This window comes from Bombus huntii, chromosome 1, assembly GCF_024542735.1.
Source record: "Bombus huntii isolate Logan2020A chromosome 1, iyBomHunt1.1, whole genome shotgun sequence".
In the NCBI taxonomy this organism is placed as follows: Eukaryota; Metazoa; Arthropoda; class Insecta; order Hymenoptera; family Apidae; genus Bombus; species Bombus huntii.
In genome coordinates this window covers 3,602,118-3,628,723 of record NC_066238.1, presented here as the reverse complement: position 1 = coordinate 3,628,723, position 26,606 = coordinate 3,602,118, and the positions used below count along the sequence as shown (strand labels likewise).

Genomic DNA, 26,606 nt, shown 5'->3' with positions numbered 1-26,606 from the left:
TAAAGTTTCGCAGAACGATGCTTGAAAGGGAAAGAGCTCAATAATTTCACCTCCGCTTCTAATTTCTCTGTTTCATTATTCTGTTTTCGTTCCTTTCTCGCTGGAAAATCGCCCTGTTGCGTGGCAGTGCAGCTGCCATCCTGGCACGATCCTCGCGTGAAACGTTCCCATTATGTACATGTGTATATCCTTCAAATTGACGTTTCTTGTTGACAGGTAGGATTATGGAAAATTGGTTGAAATGTCGAGAGCATATAGGGTGTCTCTAAGGTAGTGGTCGAAATTAACAGATATATTCCATAACCTTTAACTACTACTGTCATAAACATCAGCACTAAAATAACACGCGAGATAACGTTTGATCGATCTTCAACTACGTTCAATCGTATAATTATAATCTATAAGTCGAGATTGCCAAGAAATTAATATATTTCCATTTCGCAGTTACACTTAAGTCGCTGTTAACTAATCGATCTTAATATCGTGATCGAAAAATAGAGAAATTTAAAGTATTCTCTAAACGTGATTATCTTTTCAATGTACTTCCCTCTTGTCACATAGATCTGATAGTAGTGGGAAATAGTCGATAAAAGTACAACTACGTCGCTTTAAAAACAAGTAGCCTTCAATGTCTAAGAAAGAGCCAAAGTACCACAAATTTATAGCTGCTATTTCTCTCCACTTGAACACGATTCGCTGGAAACTAAAATTCCACTAAAACGTTTCCTCTTCCTTGAAATCAAAACACGTCTCGTAGATCTACCATTATCCCTTTCTTTATATATAAACTCTTATTTTTGACGTACACTCTCGGTACTCTGTAAGCGCCTTAAGAGCCTCTCGTGAGAAACAGTCGATACTTTCGTCGAAGAAGAACCGCTTTCGAAGCGATCGCGTCGAAGTGCAATTGAAACACGTGGAATAGCGCAAAATAAGGAAGACAAGCGAGACGCGATAATAGGCTGGAAATGAGGCAAACCTCGTCCCTGTCGTTGTCCAGCAGCTACGAAGATGAACACTTTTAAAGCAAAGCAACGGTAGAGAGCAGAAGCCAAGAATGGCGACCGGCAAAGCGAACAAATACCGATCGCTCCTCGCAATTTGCAGCGATTTCTCATCGCCTGCTGTCCGCGGTATCTCTGCCAGTGCCAGCCGCTCGACACACACTAAACATCCATTTAAGATCCTTCCATTCGTCACCCTTAATTATCTCCTCGCTAGAATTCTCGCGTTTCTCTCGCTGCCTCCCATTGAATCTGCTCCTCGTGTCTCTCGAGCAAAAAGAGCATAATAATTCAATAGACTCTACATCGGTAACAACGGTCTGACCGTCAGATCGAGACCATTTCGGTAGCCAGTTTCTTCTCCTTTCACCTGGACGTTGGCTTCTCTCTTTTTTTTTTTTTTTTTTTTTAAGACTCATCTTTCTTCTTTATCTTTCGATGTTTTTTCGTCTTTGATAGCGATCCTTGCAACGATAATTACGTGCAATTAGCCGAACGACGTATTCTACCTGCGGTGATACCTGGTTTCACGTGTAGTCATTATGCCTCGCATAATCCTATAGCTACGACTATATTTCTTGCGCACTGTCAGTACCAGGACTGCCCATCGCGTCGATTTGGATCGGATACAGAACCCGCGTATGTTAAACAGCTTAAAGATTTTTTGTTTCAGAGAAATAATACATTTTTTTTCTTTTTCTTTTTTTTGTGATATTTGCATTGCTGATTCGAATTGGCGTGCAGATCTTTGTGGATTTTTTGAGACGCTGCAGTGTCATTTTTTTTTTCGTCGATATGCAGATTTCAATCGTTTCGGATCGTGTTATTTAGTTTGTGTGTGTTTTTGATGATTATGGTTTGGCGAACGCATTATTCCCAGTGAACAACTTATATCGGTTGCATCGCTATGCATTTACGAGGAATCACGGCTTGTATTTCTTCCGTATCATTAAGCGTCGAATCGTTTATTTTAAACGTATTGACAACTCCGAGAAAGATGATTCCAATAAAAAAACTATTGCTCGGATCATACGGCAGATCACTGGAGACTATGATTATTTGGGACGTAACCAGTGCTTCCGTCAAATTAATAGGGAAATCAGAAAGTACCTTTATCTTCCGAGACTGCTCCGTAAATTAGGAAATTTAAGAGTAACACTTTGCACATGTGTAATATAGTATTAAGTAAAGCAAGATACACCTTTTAATTCCTGGAACGTGAATTTAAGGATAGTACTTTAAAAACACTAAGAATTCAACTGTATCCACCAATTTTTTTTCAAACAATCTCTGCGTTCCAATATGGTATTCAAAAATTTTCCCAAAATACTGCCACAAACTTTAATTTCTTCGCAGCAAGGATCGTACTAATAGCTACTTAACCCATTTAAGCGATAATTTGTCATAACGTTACAAATATTTTAATTTCTGTAAATTTCATAAAATCGTAGAATCCAGACGGAAGAAATAGTAACGAAAAAAATATTGAACTAATCCTTAAAATTCCTTTTTAAAAATACGAAGAAACGATAATATAAATTGATGGAATAGAATTGCAAATAATACGTCGCGGTAACGCAACGTCGATCCTCGATCAATCCTTCGCTATTGAAATCGATACAACGGACACGTATTTCTAAGAAACTCACAGACTACTCCATTAATTAAATAAATTTCTCCATCGCAGGCTCGCAATCCTATAACAAAGATTGTAAGCTATAAGTGCGTACACATCGTTGGATGCTGCTTTACACGCATTTCACAAAAGAATCTCGCATTCTTGTTAGATGTCGCCGGAGAATTGTAAAAGTTATCGCTGCTAATAAAACTACGATCGAATGTGTGTACCACGTGGTGTGACTAGCGGAGACAAGACATTCCAATCAAATATCCGGGGAAACTTTTGTTCTCTCGTCGGTCATAAATTTCTGTCCGCGTTTACAATTGCAAGCATGGTCGTGAAAATAACTTATTACTTGTCGCCTATTGGCTCACAATGGCCTACACGTATAACATCGATATGAAGATTTATGCCGCCGCTAGATCTTTCTTGCCTTCGAACGTGAAGTAACGTTTCCGATGAAATTACACGCAACAGATACCGCGAGAATTATTTCTCCCTGCCGTGGAAAAATATTTATCCACTACCGTTTCTTTAGCTAACTTTTCCCTGGTGTAACGTCAAAGTATAAATTATTAGATTCGAGTACGAGCCATTCTAGCTATTCGTTTACAAGGCGCGCGAAATGATATAGCATAAGTATGTAATACGTACGTATACCTTTCAATTTTTCACTTTTCAATTAATCGAATCTTTGATTTTTTGATCGTTTTGAAAAATAAACGAATAGATTCGTATTTGCAATGACTTCGACGCAATCTCGTTACCTTCCTTTTCCATTGATGGGAAGATACTTTAACGTTCAGCGTTTCGCCACTGTCTAGAGACAATTAAATTTATTTCATTCGGGAAATAGCAGTAATCCGAATAATTAGAAAAATAATATTTTGTCATATTAATGACAGGATGAGTCGAACCGCATTTTCTCTTTTGTTTCTTTCTTCTCCTTTCTTCCTGCACTCAAGAAAAAATCTTCATATACAAGCTTTATTACAGAAAGTAGTAACCGTGACTTTACGATTATGTAAAGGTAAAAAATAACATTTGTACAGCTATCGGAACGTTCTACGAAAAAGAAAGTAAGTAACGTCCCACATAAGAAACTGACAGAGGAATTAATCGAAATCCTCGATAAAATACGAAGTCATTCGCGCAAGAATTCCACTAAATTCCACCAAATGAATCCTCATACACGTTATATTTATCAATTTGTACACAAAAAAAAAAGCTGAACATGATAGCGCGGTTTCCCACGGTGAAAGTTGGCCCGATCGATACAAATGCCGGGATATAACGAAAATAAATTCATCGACCGACGTGTACGAATTGCGTCTCGATGGCCCGTTCCCCGTCGATATAATAATTTCATCGGGATCGCGACATCGCTTGAACTCCAATTACCCTCGATTCTCACCTCGCAGCCGTATTTCTCGAAACACGTACGCGTACATAATTAATTAAGGAGGCGAATCGACACGGTGAAATCGCTGGCAAGTTCGACACCGATCCGCGTGTAGTACACATCCAGGTGAAAACGATTTTCGGTGCAGCAAAATAACATCGACGAACGATCATTCGCGATTCATCGTACGAGTATCGAAAAACGAGGATAACGAGGTTGTTTCACGCGATTCTGTCAATATGGAATTTATCCGTTTATTACGGATGTAATCTCGAATCGATCATCAAATTCACGTGTAAGTTACACAGGGGGAATTAAAATGAAATGATTAAGATTTTCGTGGTGGCAAAGCTGAGGAGAAGGAAGTTAATTTTGTATTGGATGCGAGATCGTAAAAATTAACATACTTATTAATGACAAGCCTCGGATAACTGGATTCTGGCGTTGTTTTCCATTAATCAGAGTGTAAGTAGGTTGTGCAGAAGATAACGTAATTGACGGTATTACGAAGACGGGGACGGGGATGGTACAACGAACTGGAGACGAGGAATTTCTTCTTCTTCTTCTGGGGCTTTGTAAGCGTTCGATTCAAAGAAAAACGATTTGGAAGTTCGTAATGCGTGGATGCAATTAATAAAGCATATTCAGTGAGTCTCCATGGGAATCTTTATGATAAGTTTTTGATGCAATTAATATCGTATTACTTGTTTTAGAAGTTGCAATATATTTCGTACAGTTGGATACCTTAATGGATTTAATATCTTATATTCACGTTACGTTTGCGTTATAAATGGTTCAGTTAAACTGCCGAGTCTTAAATCCACACATTTCCTTTTATATTCATATTGCAATTATGAGGAAGACGAGGCGTTTTTTCTATATTCCAATTCAACAAACACTAGTTTACATATAATCGAATCTACTATCGTGCTATGACAAGTTTTCTTCTTTCTTCTTTCAATTATTTTAAGATGATCATAAAATCTACTCTAAATATTTCCAACATGAAATAATAAAATATTAATTAATTTAGAACCTGAAAGTCTGCCACAAGAAAGTATACATTCACGATCTCGCGTCTTACTAATAATAATATCGTCATATTTAAATATGATTTATGACATAAAATAAATGAACGCTGACCAACTATCATAAAATAAGATATCAATATCCGTCACTAACGGACGCTCCAGCAGAAAACACGCGTAACAAATCATCTACTATGATATACCGTCATCTGTGTGTATAAGCTATAGAGACACCGTTTATGACATAACGAAAAATCCTGTAAACACGATAAATAAATAAATCCAAGCAGCAAATAGCGGAACGCAAAACCAGCCAACTCCTAGAATCTGTAACTCATCCCATAAATAACACGTATTTCCATACTCAACGTAATACGAAATCCATGAGCTATTATTGAGAATCCTCGATATCAGTCGCAGTCAAGCGAACGCTATATCTTTCATCGGACGCTCGTGGCTACGAGCATCTCTCATCTCGCTAGAGATATTATTTACCGCGCACCATACGCGTATTTATATTGACGAAAATATATACGAAGACCCGCGGACATCCCCATCCTAACGAGAAAGTCAATTTATACGAAGGAAGTGAGTTTATCCAAGCGAGAAGTTACTCGACACCATCCACGGATTTGCTATTTTTGCGTATCCTCGCAAATCTCAGACTGAAACTTCTTTCTAACAACTACGTGTACGAGTTACGTTCGATCGTTTTTCATGCGATGGTCAAATATTTTTACGAAATCCTAACCGACTAGACGAGAACGCGTTTCGAAAACGCGAATATCACCTTTCCGACATTTGGCCTTTCGCGGTTCTGACTTATTCGAGAGATATCGAAGTTCAGGTAAATTTTGCGAGCTGGAGAGAGCAAATAAGAATTTAATCCTCTCCTTCGGATGACGTTAGTGTGGAAAATAAAATGTTTTTAATGTAAAAAGGTCAGAATGATTTTCCATGGAAATTTTATAGCCTAATAATTTGGATTTTGTGCATTTGAGTGATATTCCGTAAAACGTATCTCTTCGTACGTCTTTCCTTTTTATTTATTTCATACAAATTGTACTTTAGTCGTTGATAGTTCTATACCGTAATAGTGCTTTGCGCAAACTAGTTTAATATTTAAAAGATGTACAAGCAAATGGTCATTCGTTGGAAAAAAATGAATATTAAAGAAGTGGAAGATCGTTGACGCGAAGATTAAGAAAAAATATCGAATGAATCTGTTTTGTACAACTGTTCCTTTTAGAAAATTTACGAAAGAGCACAGATGAAATAAAGTGCTGATAATAAAATCTCGTGTGTTCTATATATCATAGGTATTCTATAGAAGATTCATTCTACGTATATTTCAATCTGTTTTACAATTAATTTGAACAATTTGTCATATATTTTGTCCGTTATTAGCTGCACAAAAGAACCACTCCCTTTTATTATGTACAATCCACGTGCTTATATTCAATTCCCTATGCATCCTAGCTATGAAAAAAAAAGATTCACTGTCATAAATATAGCATTCCTAGAAACTTGTCGCAAGATTCTGATTCACAATCGATATCTCAGCCAAATAACTACGTGAAATAAACCTTCAGCTACGTATCTACTCTTGCGACAAATAAATAAATCTTTAGCTACACATAAAGTACCACGCACAATCGTCATCTTGAAAACAATAGACCGTTCACATATCCGTCCGTAAAACCTCTCATCTTATTCCACTTACTCCTCCATGAATCCATCAAAGAGGCCATCCATTAACGTCGAAAACGTCATAAAACGGATAAAAAGTCAACGAGAATGGTTACTCGACCGTTACATTCTCCGAGTAGGTACGTTCTCTACGCGAGTTCTAGGGAATTCAGAAAGTGGGAGGACCGAGGGAGCGGTAAATCACGGTGACGTACAAGATACGCAAATTCGAGACCGAAAGAGCGCGAGAAACGGTCGGACATTTAGCGGATTTAAGGGCGACCGTATAAAGACTGTTCCTCCGTTTCTTCGACCGATGAACCAGACTTCTAAATCTTCCAGCTAGCTGTCTAATACGTTTATTTTCCACAGTACGGCAGACCGTTTGAAAATTTAACGGCAATTACGCAGTTTATTATTTATATTGCGCGTCTGTAATCCGGTCGCAGCGTGAGTTCGTTGAAAATGAAATCCGACGGTTGTTCCTTGCGAGTTATTTCAAAATATCTCTTCTATCTCAAATGAAACTTACGTATATGTCGGAGAGTTACGAGATTTGGCGCGTTCCTAACGTTTTCGTCCATATTTATCGAAGCATAGGCGCGTGAAAGTATTCCAACTTGAAAGTATTTGAATATTACGTGTACTGTATTTTAGACATTTAGAAATTTTCTTAGCACTTTTACGAGACTCGTCTATCACGATTGTATTGGTAATGTTTGAAACAAATCTGGAAATATACATATATATAGAAGTTACATGACATTTGATATAAGTATATTTAATGTAAGTATATTTTACACAAGCCATATTTTAACATTTGTTATTGGTATGTTTCAGATGGCTATTCATAGTGTATACTAATCTTCCACTGCTATTTTTGAAACAAATGCTTTGCGACTTCTATGCTGTACATTTTCATAGGATGCGGTGTATTTCTTTGAACAGGTAATATTTTATATGCTATATACCGCTTCTATGTGGAGTAATTTTTATAAAAAATAAACATTTTATAAATATCAAATATTTTTATTAATATTTATGATATGGCTATGTGCTGTTATCTCATTCGTTATACTTTTTATAAGGGTGTTCTGAAAATTAATCTGCAGATACCAACTGCGAAATTAGCAGCGCTGATGTTTTACGATATTAAAATTGGATTGAATTTCGCGTAGAAAATTTCATATGGAATGCGACTCTTTAATTTGCATATGGAAATTTAAATTTATATTTCAAACCCATATATGTAAATTTCGATTGAATGTTTTAAATTTGTATATTTAGATTAAAGAATAGCGAAGGATTGTCAAATTTGTGTTATTTGCACGGACGGAATCACATATCGTTTAAATAGAATGAAAAAACTCTTCTTACTGCTATCTCAGATAACTTGATTCTTATTACAATCTGTATTAAAACATCATTTGTTATCATTCGTTGTATTAAGATAATTTGAATTATACTCCGAGTTAAATCCTGTATTCCTTAAAGGAAAATCAATATTAAATTCCACCCTATTTTTCCCTACCAGTTATTTCTATTATTTTATTCTATTTTATTCTGCAAGACATTAACAAGTTTCTGAGACAACATACGCAACACACGATTAATAACTAACAATTTACACCGATCTTTCGCCCCTACAATCCAAAGTAACATCAACGCAGCACCTACAGAGATCCAACAAACATCGCAAATAAAAGAACAAGACCGAAATCTCCTATCCTGCAACCAATCAATCTCACCAAACTACGTCTCACAATTTTCTCCGACAAAAACTGAAACGGAGAAGCAATTGGGATTCAACGCTGATACGTGCAGTTACGCGCGTAACACTGTACGCTCCGGAGACAGGTAGTAGTAAAGATAAATAACTGCGACGTAAATAGACGAACGAAAGTACCGGCATGTGTACAAAGAGACGAGGGCGCGCGGTTTTCAAGCAGTTCGATGATTTTTACGCTCGTTAACCGACCTTTCCGTTCCTAATTCGACTATTCGTATCTCGGTTCACGAATAAGTTTTTCTCCTGCGTACGTCGCTGTTAAAGAGCAGACACCATCACAATTTAATGGCGAAATATAATACGGAAACAACGGATTCCGTATTCGTAGCGCGATCCGGTTGTCTCGTCTCTATAGCTGGACGGATTCCAGCGAGCGCAGACTCGGGTTAAAGGCGGTGTTTCCGATGTCCCAATGCTTGTAACAGGCCGGCGGAATGCGCGGCAGCCTCTGATACCGATCTCGCGTTATCCCGTTTGCTGATCTTCCCTCGAGTTACGCGCGCGCGTAGGAGAGATGGAAATGTTGCAACGCGGTCCGTTTCGTGAGAATCTCTAACGATCGAATAAAGATAACGATCGCGTATAAAGGTAAGAAGAGAGAGAGTATGGAAAAGGCTCGATATTGAGAGACCCGATATTGATAGGAAAAGTAAGTATCGAGGAAAATTGATTTAGGTTCGAGCGAGTGTGATTGAATGAGAATTTTTCCGCGATACGCGGACTTGTGAATTTATGCGAATGTGTTTTACGAATATGACCGAAGAAACGGAATCTAAACAGGAATTTGTTTCGCTTATTAAGTATCAGAACGGGTACGCCACCGCCTTCGATATTTTACGCGTTTTCACATCCTTCGAATTTTCATAAATAGATAAAAATCCATCCAAATGCAAAAAAAAGGGATTAGAAAAGTTAGGACAAAGTCGGTGGATTCTTGGTCAGTGTTAGAATATTTTAGTAATTTTTGTTTATTTCGCGACGTGTTTCGGTTATTCCAAGAGGAAAAACAGAGAAAATGAAACACGTTTTAGGATCGAAAAATGAGAGTACCAGAAGAAAACTTAGGAAAAGGAGAATTTAACGGAATAACAGTTTCGTAGATAAAAACTTACCGAATTAGACTACAACGTAGAACGTTGATTTATCCCAAGCTATTCCGTTAAATCGTGAATTTTTGGCACTGAAATTGTTGTATCGTTTAAAGAAACACGAATATCTGAAACTTCGTGAAAGTGGCCACGATGTGAATTTTTTTCGACCAACTGGAAACACAGAACGTGATTTATGAGTGTTTGTACGTTGCATCGTTTAAGAGTCATTTAAATCCAGGCCGTAGGGTTAATGAAACGCGAGACTTATGAAAATTTATAAAATATTGCCGCACCATGCAAATTGCCCCCAGAGTTGAGAAATGAAATTAACCGCAAAGGGTACGACTGCATCGATTTTTCATACCAGTGTTCGCTCGCAATGTACGACGCGACTTATAAAAACGTACATAATTATCTACCGGTGGAAGTTGGTTATTTATAAGTATGCGTTACAGCAATCTTCCTGTCCATTACGAATACCTGTATTATTCGTTGCGTATTTTCATTAATAAAATTGCCACGTTTTCTCCTTTGACTTATCCATCACCTATCAGTAACACCTTGCCTTCAATTTTCATATTTAGCCACTTTTAGAAAATCATGAAATACACTTCGAAAGACCCTCCACTTTCGGCTTCTTCTTCGACGATTTTTTATAGAATTTGTAACAGTCATCGTAATATAATAGGGAAATAAAAAATTCAGTAAACATTACACGGAAGATATTGTAGTCGAGTCATCGTCAAAAAGGAAGGGAGACCGTTACCAAGGACTTACAGCAGTAACCGGAAAAAAGAAGAATTGTTAAAAAAAAATTTGTTGAAAAAATTAATCGGAACGCTTAAATTGCGCGTCTCGTAATAATCTCGATATCGAAAAACGCGATTAAACAATCTTGCAAAAATGACGAAGAAAGTTATTCCGACGGAGTAATAAAAAAAAAAGCGATCTTTCCATAATTAAATTATTACCTTGCGCTAAATAATTAATACGGCTCATCTGTATTAATTGAGAATAAATGGTAGGACCACCATAAAAACGTGGCCGATATTTATCGCCACGGTTCAATTACCAACATCGAACCAAAGACGTATCGATAAATCATACGCGTGAATAATAATCCTGTGGATAGGTCCTGTTAGAATTCCATAAGCTGCCAATGAATTGTGCAACGGACGTTACAAAGGAAACTAATTTAATATGGGACATTTGAACCGAGTTATTCAAAGCGCTTTCTATTCGCGACACGGCCATAGTTACGTTAATGGAACAATAAATGGTGCGTGGTGTCAAAGGTGGGCGCCATAACTTTGCGCTTAATTTATCACTCTTCCCGATCATCGAGGATTAACTTCACGGCTGACCCACATATTTCCAAACGCTTGATGGATAGTCATTGAGGTAGCAGCATGGCAGTCACCTGCTACCAGTAATGGACAATCCCATAAATGGCCTTCCACGGAATTGTCGTCCCCTCCGCTAAGAAGCGACTTTGTACTGTGCGTAGTTTCACCTTGCGCTTACCTGAAACAAAAAAGGAACAAAACGGTTGGATTGAGAAAGCACAGCGTGCACAAATGTATCGTAAATCAATAGACTGTCGTACGACTTCCAACGTTTGATGTTGTATACGATATCGTATCATCCGAAAATAATAAAGAAAATATATGAACATCCTGTCTGACGATTCGCGTCACTTTCTACTGGCGAACGATCCTCGGTAAAGTTTCAGGGAATCGAAGATGCAAAAATGATTTGGAATTTTTAGTCAGACGTACGCTTGTTTGGTCGGTGGACATTTGCTTGTTTTGGGCAAAATGATCGTTTGGCAAAATGAACGTAGATACGATATTCTGGATTGACTTTATCGTTCACTCGTAAGTTACTGGGTCGAATTAAAATGTGCACGATTTTATACTACGAAATAAGCTATATTACGAAATAATCTACATTACGAAATAAAGTCAGCATTTGCGTCAAATATTAAAATTACATAACGTCGAAACTACGTCAAAAGTATCACCGGAATGATGTTTACGACGTTTGAAAGCGATTTGTGCTGATGAAATAAGAAGATGAAAATTATCGTGCTAGGGATTAGACGATAGATCGTTTCAGAATTCCAGGTAGCTCGGGTAATCAATTTTTATTCGATAGAAATAAGAATGTAAATTATATTGACAAAGGATATCTTTTCTATAGAATTTCCAACTGTACATTTCAAATAAAGAATGCTCAGTATCGGTTTGAAATTTCAAATGTGAAGATTTATGAAGTTCCTTTAACGAAGAAGAGCTACCTACCATCTCAGTAACTTCGCATAGTCACTTCGATACTCAATTACCAATGAGTATTCAATTACAGCTCGAATAACTTGCTAGCAAACTTCAAAAATCTCCGGTCAAACTATAAACTTTCTCAAGTGTACACAGATCACAGACGCAGGATATATGTATTAATTAAAATATCATATCGTTTATCGCCGTCCACCCCGAGCAACGTTCACAACGCTTATTACTTCAACTTAATTTGCAGATACCTGAACGTTATTACGTAGAAGTAAAGAGATACGATCGTGACCGATCGTTAAAATTCTGGCTTCTTATGTACAAGTGAAATAAGATATTTCCCGGATTTTATGCGAACTTTTCTGGCTGTCAACGAAAGAGGGACGATCGATTTCTCTCGCCTGGACGAAGGCTCGTTCACGCCATAATTCTTGGCATGTTAAGGGAACCGAGCTGTTCACCGAAATGGATATCCCGCTGCGACACAAAATAACAACGTGTTCGCGCACAAATTAATCACCGGTAGATAATTAATTAATTTCCCTGGAGCCGACAAGCGTCATAAGCCGGCTAACGAGAAAAATCGATGACTCGATGCAACGCGAGTTAGCAAGAAGTAACCGCCGTGTATACCGTGTGTGGTTCACGGCCACGACTCGTCAGCTATTTAATACACCAACGGAGTTAGGTCGCGCGATTCGCGCGAGTAAATCATCCACGTGGATTTTTTTCTTTCGTGAACATCGATCGAGGGGATTAATAATAATCGTACGAAGTAATCGTACGAAATTGCGGTGATTAAATCCGACGAAACAGATATCCGTGTCTAGAATAAAGGTCGGTAAATGAATTTCAGTTCTCGCGAGAGGTCAAGTATGGACTATGCTAATTAATTCGAAGAATGTCTCTCTTTTTCCTGCTTCTTTCTTCCTATTTCCTTTTCGTTTTTCTTTTTCGTCGTTTCTAGAGGAAATCGGTTTCTGTGATGAATCGACTGTGCGAAGTAGTCGCTAATGATCACGAAGTACATATGTTGTTTGCCATTATTGTGACACTTGTTTCCGGTGCTCGTTTATTAGCGGGCATGTGTTTTTTGCTATGTTTAATCGACACGAGCAACTTGCTTCTGGCGAACCAGAAATCCTTCTCGTTATCGGCATTGGTTCGTTCGATTATTTTTAAGATCTCGCCGCTCGTGATTAGTTATGTAAATCGGACCGGCGGGGGAAAAGCGAACGCGCGGCGTAAATTTGTTTTAACGATCGATCAAGTTCTCGCTCTTTCTTTTTCTCGCTTTTTAAGTTCCAAATATATATGAATAAATTAACGGTTATGGAAAAGAATTTTTTAATAAAACGGATAACACGAATCATATCGGTATTCGATTAATTTTTCGTATCTCGCATCTACAATACTGTGACGACTGTTTTCTATATTAAATGTATGTTAAATGTCAAGAAAATCTAGTAGAATTTTTTCCGATATAATATTCGGTATTTATTTCAATTTTTGATAAGATATTTTATAGAAGTAATGTTCGGTATAATTTTGAAATAAACAACATACATTCTATGGTTACTTTAGAATTTTAATTATCTCCGATCGTAGTTATCAAATTTTGCAGTGTTCTTATAACGTTAAATATAAACGAAATTGCGTGATAGAATTATTAATGAAAAATCTATATAGTCCCGCTAAAATAAATCTGTAATAAAATAATCAATAACTTAATAATTTATCTCAGAAAACCAATAACCCGTAGATATCTAGGTCTGCTCTTTCCTTCGAACATACAAATAATACCTTTAAAATAACCCTAAAATGAGACTACCAACGATCGAGCAGTTTACTAGTTCAGTTTCAGAAACTTAACGAAGTGCTGAAAAAGACTCTGCCTTTTTCCTTGAAAATCCCAAATAATCTCCTTAGAACAGCTCTACGATGAGATTACCAACAATCAAGAAATTTATCAGTTAGATCGCAGAAAATTATCGATACGTATCACGAACTTCTGAATTTTTTCCCCTTCGCAAATCGCAGACGGTACACTCGAAATAACTCTGCAAATGAAAAATACCAACAACTAGGAACTTTATAATTCAGATCTGGGAAAACTAGCGACGTGTATCGATAAAAATTCAGATTTTTCCTTTAAGAATCACAAATAATACGTTTAAAATAACTCCGCAATCTTTAATAGCTCGATCTCGGAAAATTAACGATCCGTATCAAAAGATTCTAATTTTTCCCTCGAAGATCCTAAATTATTCCTTTACAAGTAACTGCAATATCGCGAATTCAACACATTACGGAACGTGTTTCCATTTCTTCGGATAAATTCCTTCTAAATATAATACCTGCCCGCCTGCCTGTATCCGTAATTGCGAACTTACGGAAATAAGAAAAGAAGAAAAGAGAGAAAAAAGAGAAGATAAAAGCGAGTTATCCTTGCGGGTTAGGTTCGAACACGAGCGTGTAACAAGCGTGAAACGCAACGAGATTCCGGGTCTCGTAACTCATTAGCGGATCGACTATTTCGGTAGTATAATCCGCACGTCAGGGCGTCGAACCAGTTTAATATGCGCGATAACCGTATAGGCGGACTGGCGCAATTTCAACTCGTAAACGTAAAATATAAACGCCAGTTAAGTTTTTACGATCGGGGCCGGGGATTTTGCGCGAGGGTAAGGCGCGAGTAAATGGCCAGGCACCTGTGTGGACACTGTGCACGAATTACGTAATCGTTAGGTCTATTTCTATATGGGTGCGCATACGGATTTATCTATTTCACCCTGCGGCTATTCAACATCTTATTGTTCTATAGGAAAACCTGGTCGATCCCATCGACGTGTTCCGTTTAAACTAGTTAACTACTACTTGGATCGATAAACACGAAATGAGATTTCTCATCGTAGGATGTTTGAGTTCGTTGTACGTTCGGAGAATGCCGTTTGACTTGTTTTATTAGATAATAACTGGCGAATTTGCTGAACGCTCTAGTATATTAATTTTCGAATATTAAACTAGATTCCATGCGAGAGAACGTTACTCGACTCGAATTAGCTGATAATTTGTTAATTTCCTGCAGGAGTCGGTTATAATCAATTTTCAAAAAACCTATGTGCTAATAGTTCGTATGATTGGTGATTTTAAATTATTGAATGAAATCATTAGGACGTGAAAGTTTCTTAAGGAGAACAACTAATTTGTTGGCAAAAAGATAGAGTAATTTAATTTTACTGTACTCTTTCTAAATGGAAGTCCATTTAGCGAATTGCAGGAATTAATAGCTTTTACTCTGTGTACGAAGACCTGGTTACGGAGCATTTATTTCTCATCAACTCCATTAAAGTGGAACAAATTAAATTCAATCTGCCTTTTATACTATTGTCTCGCAAATGTACTACTCGATATACGTATCTATGTAATTATACCTCTACAACATCCAGTTAATTCGAAGGAAGCACGCCTATACATTCAGAATTTTTGTTTCTTTTTTGCTAGTTAATAATACTGTACCGCTAACAAGTATTTTATGTATAGTAACGATATATCAGATCTGTTACTTTTCGAACTTAAGAATTATAATTGATGTATCTTGCACCGAAGAAAGAAATTTATCTACGAGCATCGATTATTAACATGTTCTGTATCTCATATGCTTCTGATATCGCGTAAGTATTTAAAATGAAAGCTAAAGCAGAGATTTACGTTCTTATATTCATTTCTTAAATATGTTAGGTTCAGTCAAAAACTAAATACAACGTATAATTCCCTGTAATTAAATACCTTAATATAATATTTTTAATATGAAACTTCTGCCAAACTAAAGTAAATTAAATTCACCTCTACGTTTAGAATTAAATATCAATATTAAAAAATACCATAATTTCCAGCAAATCAATTAATCGTAATATCTAATCAATTTTCCAATCGAACCAATGAACCGAATCCAAGTCCACAGAATGCCACTTTTATCTCGTTTCACGTAATTCGATCTTCGATTAATTTCAACATTGTGGCCATTTTATGCCCAATCTGGGATTTAAAACAGACAGAACGATAATCTCGCAATAGCAGCCGCGTTTCTCCATAAACGAGATCATGGATTTGATATCTAAATCGAACAGGACGTCGTATCAGGCCCAATAAAATGATTAATAAAATGACTAACCGAGATATTTATTCTACGCCAACGAACGATATTCCTAGCGTAAATACCAGAGATTTGCATTTCTCTCGTTTAGAAACATATCAATTATTGTACGAACTTTTTCTAATAAGGACAAACCGGATCGGTATCCATTCGTTTAGCCGTGGAAAACGGTCGAACGTAAGTACAGGTGCCGACCAGTGTCATAACACGACGATGACGAAAATCCGCGCTCAGGGTGGCAAAATGATCGTGGCGAGTTTTTCGAGATATAATGGCACGCACGTTATATCACCTGGCCTGAAACGAATGGCCACTTATCGCAGATATATCTTCGGAACGACCGTCGTTTTCCAAACTATTTCGAGTCACCGTCAACTAGAACGAAATCGATATTTTATTACCATATACAACGAAAAAGCATAAATGACATTATCTGCTGGTCAATCCGAGCGGACGAACGTTCGCGTCCACGCTTATGCAAAGATAAAAATGGAGCATTGGAAATTTATTGACAAGAATTATTGGATCGGTAGTTGGAGACTGTATTTATTGAAGTTATCGTTAACAGATCAGAGAGTTTGTTAGTATGTTTCCTTTTTATAAACGTGATTTATCGTTTTGATATCAAAGATATCGTTATAATTATACGTGCATTACGTATACGAGAAGTATATATACACGAATAAGATGCAACATGTACGCCAAGCTGTTATTATAATACTATATAAAAATGAATGTTTTTTAATGAATGTTTAAAGTATGGGAAGTTTTCCAGGATAATAATCGAAGAATTTCTTTAATGAATCTTTTTATTCGCGAAATTTGTATATCTCACGATCGTAAGTTTTTGTACTCAAAATCTTATGGAAAGCTTGTATTTTTAAAGTTCAGCTGTTGAAAGATAAATCGTGCTGAGGTTGACTGATAGAATAACGAGTGGATGAATTTGTAATAGAAAAATATATTGAAATAAATAAAGGTATAAGTATACAATACAATAGAATCGATAGGGAGCACGTTCACATATTATTTAGTAAAAGGAGATTATCAAAAAAAGTTAACCTTATAGCTCTAGCTAAAGGCTACAAAGAACATAAATAGAAATCTATTTATTAGTTCCTTTATTCCTAGACCTTGTAACCCAAAACATAATTTATATTCAAGGGTACAATAATATGGACCTTTCCTCCTTATTTCGAATTTCTTTTTTCACTAAATTTCCAGATTTCCAGGTCACCAATATACAAAAGTAAAGATGTAGAGTTTTTCTTGAAGTAATTACTACAACAAATCGAAATCATATATTATATATTTACGAACCAGAAAACGTTTTCTACATTGTATCCTGCCATTTGATCAAAATTTATTTTATCACGAACGATATCATACAAATTAGACTATTTCGCTTATAATATTAATTTCTTTATATTTGGTTGTCCGAAAAGTTTCTTTCGCTTCATAAGATGATAATAAATGAACGACAATTTTTGTTTTATATTATTTTATCGGATTAGGTATGATCCATTTCGTTCTATTTCTATTATTATGTTCGTGCATGATTCAATAAACTAATATAAAACAAAAAACATCGTGCGTCTATTATTTCCTTATAAAACGAAAGAAATTTTTCGGACAATGTAATACATTTACTTTCACAGGTTTTCGATTTTTCTCTAACGATGTATCGTATAATTTTTAAACCTACGATAGACAAAAAATTTGCCTCTAAATTAGAGCAAATTTAACAGAAACGATAAAAAGATCTTTTATTTCCTCCGCAAGATCGTTACTGTACAACACGAGTAAAATATGGTCAAATTTGTTTAGTTTGTTTTCTTATATGTTGCGTTTAAAATGCAAGTAAATCACTTTGCACCTGGTTAACTAATGGATTCTCCAGCTCCTTAAATTCCGTATATCACCGCTACTTCCCCTACAGTTTGCAGATTATCCATTTAACATTCACAGTACGCACGTGAATTATCCCTCTGCATATACACACCTAATCAACCATTGCTTTTTATTACCGTGAACGATCGTAAGACAAGATCGCAAGCAATAGAAGCAATTCGAAAGATAAGCCTCGAAGCAACCTCTAACCTTTCGTCACGCAATAATGGATGCATATTTCCCTATAGGGGTCGTGGCTCTACGATCCACCATACGATCCACGAACCTAACTGCAATCTAGCTTCTCAATCTCTCGTCGAATTTAATAAGACCGAATCATCGTACCGTATTCGTGATTTTCATTCTCGCATCATTAGGCAGACGAGAAATGAAATTACCCCTTGAAATTTTGCTTCGTAAAATTTCCTGCTGCAAAACGGCAAATGGACGATAATATAAAACGAGTAAAATAACGAAGAAAGTAAAAAAGAAAAAAAAAAAAGAAATTTTGCTTTATGAAAGTTCTCAATGCAGTACGCTAAATGAACGATAAAAAGATCTTTCGCTGAAGAACGTTACGCGGTTGATAAAAGAAGAAAAATAAGCAAAAAATTAGAATAAAGTAAACTTTGCTTCGTGAGATACCGCATTGCAGAACGTTAAACGGTTGAAGATGGAAAAGAAAGAGAAAAGAAGAGGAATATAACGAAAAATGGGAAAAAACGTTTGCTTCGTGAAATCTCCGGTGCAGAACGCTAACTGGAGGATAAAAATGAAAAATAATATGAAATAAAATAAAGACTGCAGAAGAGTAGAATAAAATGTTGTATTCTGGAAAGGTAGGATCATGGGATCGTTGACTACATTTGCACACGCGAAATTCCATGGGCGGTTGCTCGTTTTACGCGGAACATTCACGCGGACGTCGGCGATATTAAGATGGCCATTAACTGGTCCCGAGATATTGCTAAATAATGAAATCCCGAGGTTGTAAAATAATTTGTTTATTGTTCGATTGCGCCGCTAGTACGTTTTATCCAAGGTCCACGCCTTTTTCTCACCTTGTCTCGACGAAGGTAGCGAGCTTTCAACGGGAATCGTACGCTGCGAGATCTCGAGGAACACGCGAGGACGTCGTAAATTTTATTTCTCGTCTTAACGTTTCCGAAATCCGGACGTTTCTTATAGAGAAATATATTTTGCGAGGTAGCCCGGCGAGATTTATCGTGCCATTAAAGCAGGGAATTAAGTTTTGAGAATTTTTGTACGTATCGCTGCCGGTTAAGTATCGTTGCGTGTGTTTTACAGGTTTGAAATTACAGGGTATAAAGCGTTTGAAAACAGAAGCACGGGGGTCTGAAATTGAGCAAAAAATGTAACTTGTAAATAGGTTTTTGGTGATTGAGGATACCGATGGAAAATTGCACTATGTTTGATTTTTATTAAGTACTAATTTTTTTTATTTGCATTTATATGAACAAGTAAACGTCCTTCTGCTTGGAAACAATTTCAAGTTGCTTGAGATATTATTGCGAATCGTGAATATATTGCTATAAACATTGCGAAAAAAATCCTTTCAAGATTTTTATAAAATTTTTAATTCAAAGAATCAGAAATCGATCGATTCGAATTGATCCGGTAAGAAAATAATCCTCTCCGGAACGATGACTATAAGAATTCTTCTCAAAAACTAATCTCAACTTCTTGGAAAAATTTGTTTATTTTGTACTTGAAAAATTGTGGCACGGGGAGCAGCAAATAAAATCGACACTTTTAATATACGAAAATATATTACAATATGTCTAAAACAAAACACTAATTCACATCAGCTAGTCCATTGTTCAATGCCTAATCCTGCATACAGGACTTAACATCCGATTGAGCTAATAAAAGAACAACCTTGTTCGTTTACAAAATAGTTCTCGATCTTCTCCTCTCCAATAGAAATTAGAAAAACTCTGCTCGGAAAAAAAAGAGAAAAAGTCATCTGGACTGCTGAACAAGCAATAAAACGAATCTAAGTAAATCCAGCGCTCGTCTCGCAAGAAGAATCGCGCTTGAAGAAAGAAATTGCCAGGAATTTCAACATATCGCGTTCTCGTGTGCGCACGGCTGGGCCGGTTTGAATGGACGCAACCTGAAAAGCCAGTGTTTCTAATTCATGGCGGGTAAATGGCAAGCAGCCGGGGCTATTTACTGTTTGTACCACTGCCGGAGGAAATTGAAGTTAACGATTGTAACGCGGCTCCGCCGCTCGTCGAAAGTTCTGACGCGGATACGTATCGAGAGAGACCAAGGTAGAACGCGATTTCACGACCGCGTTCGTTTCGTATTATTCGGTTTCGTGTCCGCGTGTAATTTATCGATTCCGCGTTGATACCGCGTTTTGCGTTTATGTCACTGTCGAACCGCCGCGCTGGTAATTGCCACGTTTAACTTAAAGCGCCTCGATCCAGCAATTTTTTTTTTTCTACCTCTTTTCTCTTTTCGTTTCTTTTCTTTTTTCTTCTTCCCCTCCCTCTTATCACTTCGAACCAGATCATTTTTCCAAAGGAACGTTCCCGTAATTGTAGCGGAGAGAAACCCGCGTGGCGGATTTATGGCCGTGGTTTCGTGCACAAAGTACGATTACCGGCGGGCTTAGGAGGAGTTCGATTGCAAATCGTAATGAAATCGCGAGTAATTGAAAGCGGGCAGGTCTCATGCGTGGATGTTGTTGCGTGAGATATGTGCGCCGTTGATATACTTGATTGTGAGAAATAGCGAGTGAGATATTGGCGAGAGGGTTTAAACGTGCCAATGAATATGTATTCGCAATGAATCACCCGGTACTGGAATTTTATTACACGCTTTCGACGCATTATTTCAACGTAACAGGAGTTTTTCTGCTCTATAGCACGTACACGGTATGTAGCGATTATTTTTCCCTATATTGATCTATTTGTTCGCATGAACGGAGTGATTAAGTTCCATGGGAAAATGTTAACGTAACGGATCTTGCGTGAACATTTTCGCAAACGGTGTACAAATTGAATACGATACAGGATTAAATGTGGCAGACACTTGTAATTATTGCATGGTCGTATCGTAAAATAAGAGCAAGTTTATGAGACAGATATATACTATGTATCGTAACAAATTGTTACACCGTAAGAAACTTTATCCTAAATTAAATTTCCTTCGCTCCTTCGCAACTAAGATACGTATCCTATACAATTTCCAGATGTCACTAACGAACAAATATATTCTTGTATGATTTACTAGATATGAATGGGCAATACGAGTCGAATGTGAAATTGAAAAGTGAGGAAGTTCTTCATCCGAGACGCGTGTGCATCATTTGAATAGTTCTAACGTTAATTACTCGAAACAGGAAGATTAAAACTGTAATTAAATTGTCCGTCATACGTGTAATAAGAGAAAGCACTGTAAATATTCTTCTTTAAATACCTTGATCTTCCTTATGAAATTCGTCAAGCATAGTCTTATCGATATTCTCGATCCAATTTTTCAATTGCTATTTTCTTACCGCTTCGTCCATCTCCATAGAGTTTATGTCTATTAATTATTGAAACCAAATTAGGAAAATAAGCTGCAACACGGCGTAGACGTGGTTGAGTGGGCAACAATGCTTCGTTGAAAAATATAGAACTTACGAAACGATCGATCGACGTCTAATGATACCTACTCATCTTACTGGCAGCAATTTTCAACGATCGATCGAAATCGAGCAATCCGTTATCGACGCCGAGATATATGTATCACGTGCCGTCGAATACAACTTTCTCCCTTCGTATCCACGCATAAAATTATGATGAATCGTTCTCATTATCCCGTCCATTGAAATTCACCTCTCGACACGTAAGTAGACAAAAGAGGGATTCGCTTCTCCTTCTCGCGGATTTCCATATAGCGAGAGCACACGCGCACGTTTATGATTTACCAGTGATTTATCGACCAGCCGTTGCCTACAATCCTTCAAAAGCGTATTTACATAATCCATTCTCCGCGAGGAGAAATGACACACAATGGCAAACGCGAACATTGTAAGTTGGATGCGCGGCCGGCGAAAGATTCGCAATAAAAGCGGCGAGATATCCCTACCTGCCGTAAATTATCTTTCATTCGGCAATATTACAGACGTGTATTTCACAAACATGCATTTACCGTTTTGTACCGTTACGCACGCTGTATTGTACGTGGTAGGGACGAGCCGATGATCGGCAAGTTTGAAACGTTGTATAATACGAGGAATCGTCAGCACGGTTGGAGGAAAATCATCTTGGTCATCGTCGGAATTTTCTTCATTTTTGTAGAAAATTATCGAGGAAGATTTAAATTGGATTTTTACCGTATGAGTGATCGAACTTGAAATAAAATATATAAGTTATGTATACATATAATAAATGTAAAATATATCAATACCATGGCCAATAATAATTCAACGATAATTAATCGCAGTAATTATTGTACCAAAATTCTAAAGCGTCCACATTTCTGAATTACTTGGTTGAGACGTCGACCACAGGAATAAAATAAAAAAAAATAAAATTGAACACGTCTTATTAGAAAAAAAAGTCGTTCGAGCAACGAAATCTCGCACAAAATATTATTAGCTTATTGAGAAGGAAAATTTAGAAACGAGCGATAAATTGTCTAATAATTAAATGATATTAAAAAGTTGATATTTACAGATTTTTATTTCACGCGATTAACTTTCTTCAGTTTCCTTCGACTTTCTTTTCCTTCCTTTCGATTTAAGAGATTCTTATTAACATATGCAATTTCTCATATCAAAATTGCCTTGAATTCTCAATATCGAAATACTCGTAAAAAAACTAAGCATCCAATAAACTGCTTTATTTAAAATTCATTATTATAAAATATTCCGTAAAATATCCAACAACTCGATAGCAGGGAATCGTACGGATCAGGCAAGTGTAATATCCCGAACGGCATTAATTTCAGACCACCTTGGTCGAAACGATGATTAATTACGGTGAACATAGGCGACGCGAACACGGCGTTTCGTAGTTTACGACTCTATCGCGATTTTTACCGCGTTTACCTTCGAATCGTTTCCCTGTCGCAATTTACCTCGTCCGCTCGCCGGGCACACCGGGACCGAGGCAATAGCGGAAACATGAATTACCTGAAATCCATTTTATTTGCTTGGCCGGAGTTTCCTCTGTGAAAGGCTCGTTTCCCGTTTTACGAACATTATCGATCGCCCTCCGGTGAACGGGACGAAAAAGATCTCCGCAAGTTTGCGAAAGAGAAAGAGCGCGCAAAGGGTCGAAAAACCGGAGCGACATTAAGAACAGACTGACTTTCAAGGATATACGTGGTTGTCCATGATCGTTCGAGTGTATTTACACTCGGTGCACAAGGTGCGGCGATGACGATGATCATGGAATAAGCATTTATACGGTGTGTGGGTAAAAATCAATGGAAAGTGACGGACGATACGAGATTTTTTAATGGGCATATCGAACATAACGCAGATTTCGCATATCGTTTGTTGACTATTGATCTTCTTAATTTGTAGTTTGATAGCGATAGACAACGAAAAATTCTTCGTCATTGACGAATTAAAGTTAAATTTCCACCCTTTGAATTTTGACGTATAAATTAGATCACGTCAAATCGTTTCTCCGTTGGATGAAGAAATAAATTTTGATTGGCTCGTTGATTCATTTATGCAAAGAAATGGTACGGTTTCTAGATATTAAAAATTTGTATCTTTTTCGTTTTAAGTTTTCCCTTGATAGAGAGAAATGGAAAATAAGTCCAATTATAAGACAATCGTTTCAGAAAAAATTTCTTAAATGTTATCTTCATTTTTTCTTTTATCCATGAGTTATAGATTTTATTTGAGTACCAACATTCGCAGATACTCGTATATTCTTGGAATTAAAAAATAATATCGCGTATCACTTTTTTTGCATGAATAAACGGTTAATCGTGAATTATGGGTCTCATGAATAATCATGAATAATGTATTTTTACAATTTAAAAATAGCATTTTATACTATTTTTCGCTTAGGTGAATGAATCTTTGACCATAGATTGCGAGCCTTATATATAGAAACAGCTCCAACATTAAGAAGGAATAAATGAATAAAGTATTCAAGATTTATTATGCTTTCCAGAACTTTATTATCGACATTTACAAATTCGCAAACGAGTGGGCATATTAATCTACAAAAAAATCGAATCTTAATCAAATGCGCGCATATCAAACGGATGGAAATGTTCGACAAATTTATAACAGTGAATGGACGAAGAAAATTTCTCATCGTTAACGGTACTGCATTTCATAACAACGTGCAAAGAATAGCAACGCATATAAATCACTATCAACTCTCTAACTAATTGCGATATATTCAAACAAGTTTCCCATAAATTTCGTATTTTATCGATATTAATAATACGTTCGTAAACACGCTTTCTTTACATTCTATATATTATGTGACTAAAAATATACATCTACCGACTCCGAAATACTATTTTCTCGCTTATTTATGCTGTAAAATTATCGTTGCTCTTAAAAAAAGCTGGAAAAAATACTCGTTCATACTGCGTTTTTATATACTTATCTTATATATTTTTATTCTCTTTTGATCTTCTAATCAAACCAGCTGTATCGTACTACGTCGATCCTCTGAAGTTATTGAGTTACGATTGAATTATCAAAGAAAAATGTCCAATAATATATCTGTTCGAAACAAGTTCAGTTACTCGAATAATTGAAACATGAAATTGATTTATCACTTGATACCTGAAACAATCAAATACTACTTAAATAACAACATATTAACAAAATAATTTCACTATCGCGAATATTCTTCATCCGAATTACCAGTTGTAATTCGCTCGTCATTCGGTTAATCTTTTTAAAATTTATACCTAACATATACATATTAAATCCGAATTAAGAAACTGAACAAATAAGAACGGACACGTTTTCGACAAATAGCGAACAACGTTTCATTAGATATCGATAGGTAGATAGATATCGATAGGATAGATATCGACGAAAAGACGATGTAACGGAGTAAAATAAAAACTTAGCGATGATAATCGAACGCCTAACTCTATAAACGGTGTCCATAGAATCGAAATTCCACCAAATCGAAAATCATGGAGCCAAGTTTGCAGTACTGGTTTGTCTAACGCGCTGACAAGAGGCGTACACGTAGGCAGGTAATCATGCATTGCACGCGCTGTTTTATTCGCTACCTACGAACAACCGTGTATGTACCAGCTGCCTACTCAATAACCAGACAGCATCGATTAATAAAATAACAATAAAACACGGTCTGCCTACCTGAATCGCATATGGTTAAAGGATTGGCCGCCGCGTGATTCCGGTTCTCTCGTCGTTTGGCCCCGGGCTTTATCGCTCTCTAAACACCTTTTACGACCGTTTAAGAACCGCAATTATGCTCTGGAATGCTTATGATTCGATATAGTCACGACCAGCAAAGGACATCCGCGCGACTTCACACGCTATAAATTGAACCGTTTAATATAAAAGTGCTGTAAGTCAATTTTTTCTCTATTTGCTTTAACGCAACATTTCGAAAGCGTAACCATCGTTCTATTTTCTATAGGAGTATTGCCTTCGTTAGTTTCTTGTTAGATAACAGAGAATAAACGAGAATCGCCTAACCCGATCACTTACAGAAACGTTACCCGCTTTTGCATTAAACCGCTCGATTAATCCTCGCGTGCTGGCCGAGAAAATGCTCTGACCGGCAGAAGATAATCGTTGAACTCCAACTATTGCCCAATGGGTCGTATGCACAGAAGCAAGCAAATGCTTTTAAATCTTAAGTATTTACTTGACAAATCATTGGATAAAGCTTTCGCTTGTTTTCATGCATATACAATGATAATTGTTATATGTAGCGAAGAGTCGGTGTTTTCTCGAACGAATCGCATTTTTACTTATACGACAAGTTTTCAAACTTTCAGAAAGCATGGTCTTTGACACTGTTAGAAGAAAGTTCTTTCTCCTTCTTCTTCAAGTGGTTAATTTAAAACAAGATTTATCGTTTTATTTATTACTTGAAGAAATTTTAAGGTTTTATGGTATATTCATCCATAGACGTAATATTATACTACCCAACATAAACTGCATATTCAACTTGTCACTCTTATCGCAATTATTAAAGTATGTTACGTCGGAAAGCCGATGGAGGTCTTCTTATATTTTCTATAGCCAATGCAAATGACTTTCTTCTTCCTGAATTTCCCTTCGTCTATTCGGTTTAATCCAAATTACACCGTTGCACATTGGGAGAATAACGCTCTGCAATCGACTAACGACTTCTTTGTGCACAGCTATATTATGATTGAACTGACCACAATGCAATGCATCGTAATTACAGGCGTTAAGGTGTACGACGTAAAAGTTAAACGAACACACGCGTTTCGCCTACGATCCATTAGGATAAATGAAGTAAATCAACACTGCTCGCAAAGATCGGGTTTGATGATTCGAAGCGCAAGGCTTTTGCCTCATTAGAACGCAGCCAGTTTTCTAGCTCGGCTTATACGCTCGTGAGATATATAATTTACTGGTAATTGGTAAATCGATGAAACGCGTCGATCTTCCCCCTACATGTGAGAAGCAGGGGCTG

General features: G+C 36.8%; 1 long non-coding RNA gene across 1 annotated transcript in view; it reads right to left on the bottom strand.

The window, feature by feature from the left end:
• Positions 1–1,386: 1,386 nt before the first annotated feature.
• LOC126872648 (uncharacterized) overlaps positions 1,387–26,606 on the bottom strand; it is a 63,730-nt gene continuing 38,510 nt past the window's right edge. Inside the window, exon 2 of the long non-coding RNA XR_007692079.1 lies at positions 1,387–11,148. This is a non-coding gene — a long non-coding RNA (uncharacterized LOC126872648). The remainder of the gene's footprint in view (positions 11,149–26,606) is intronic.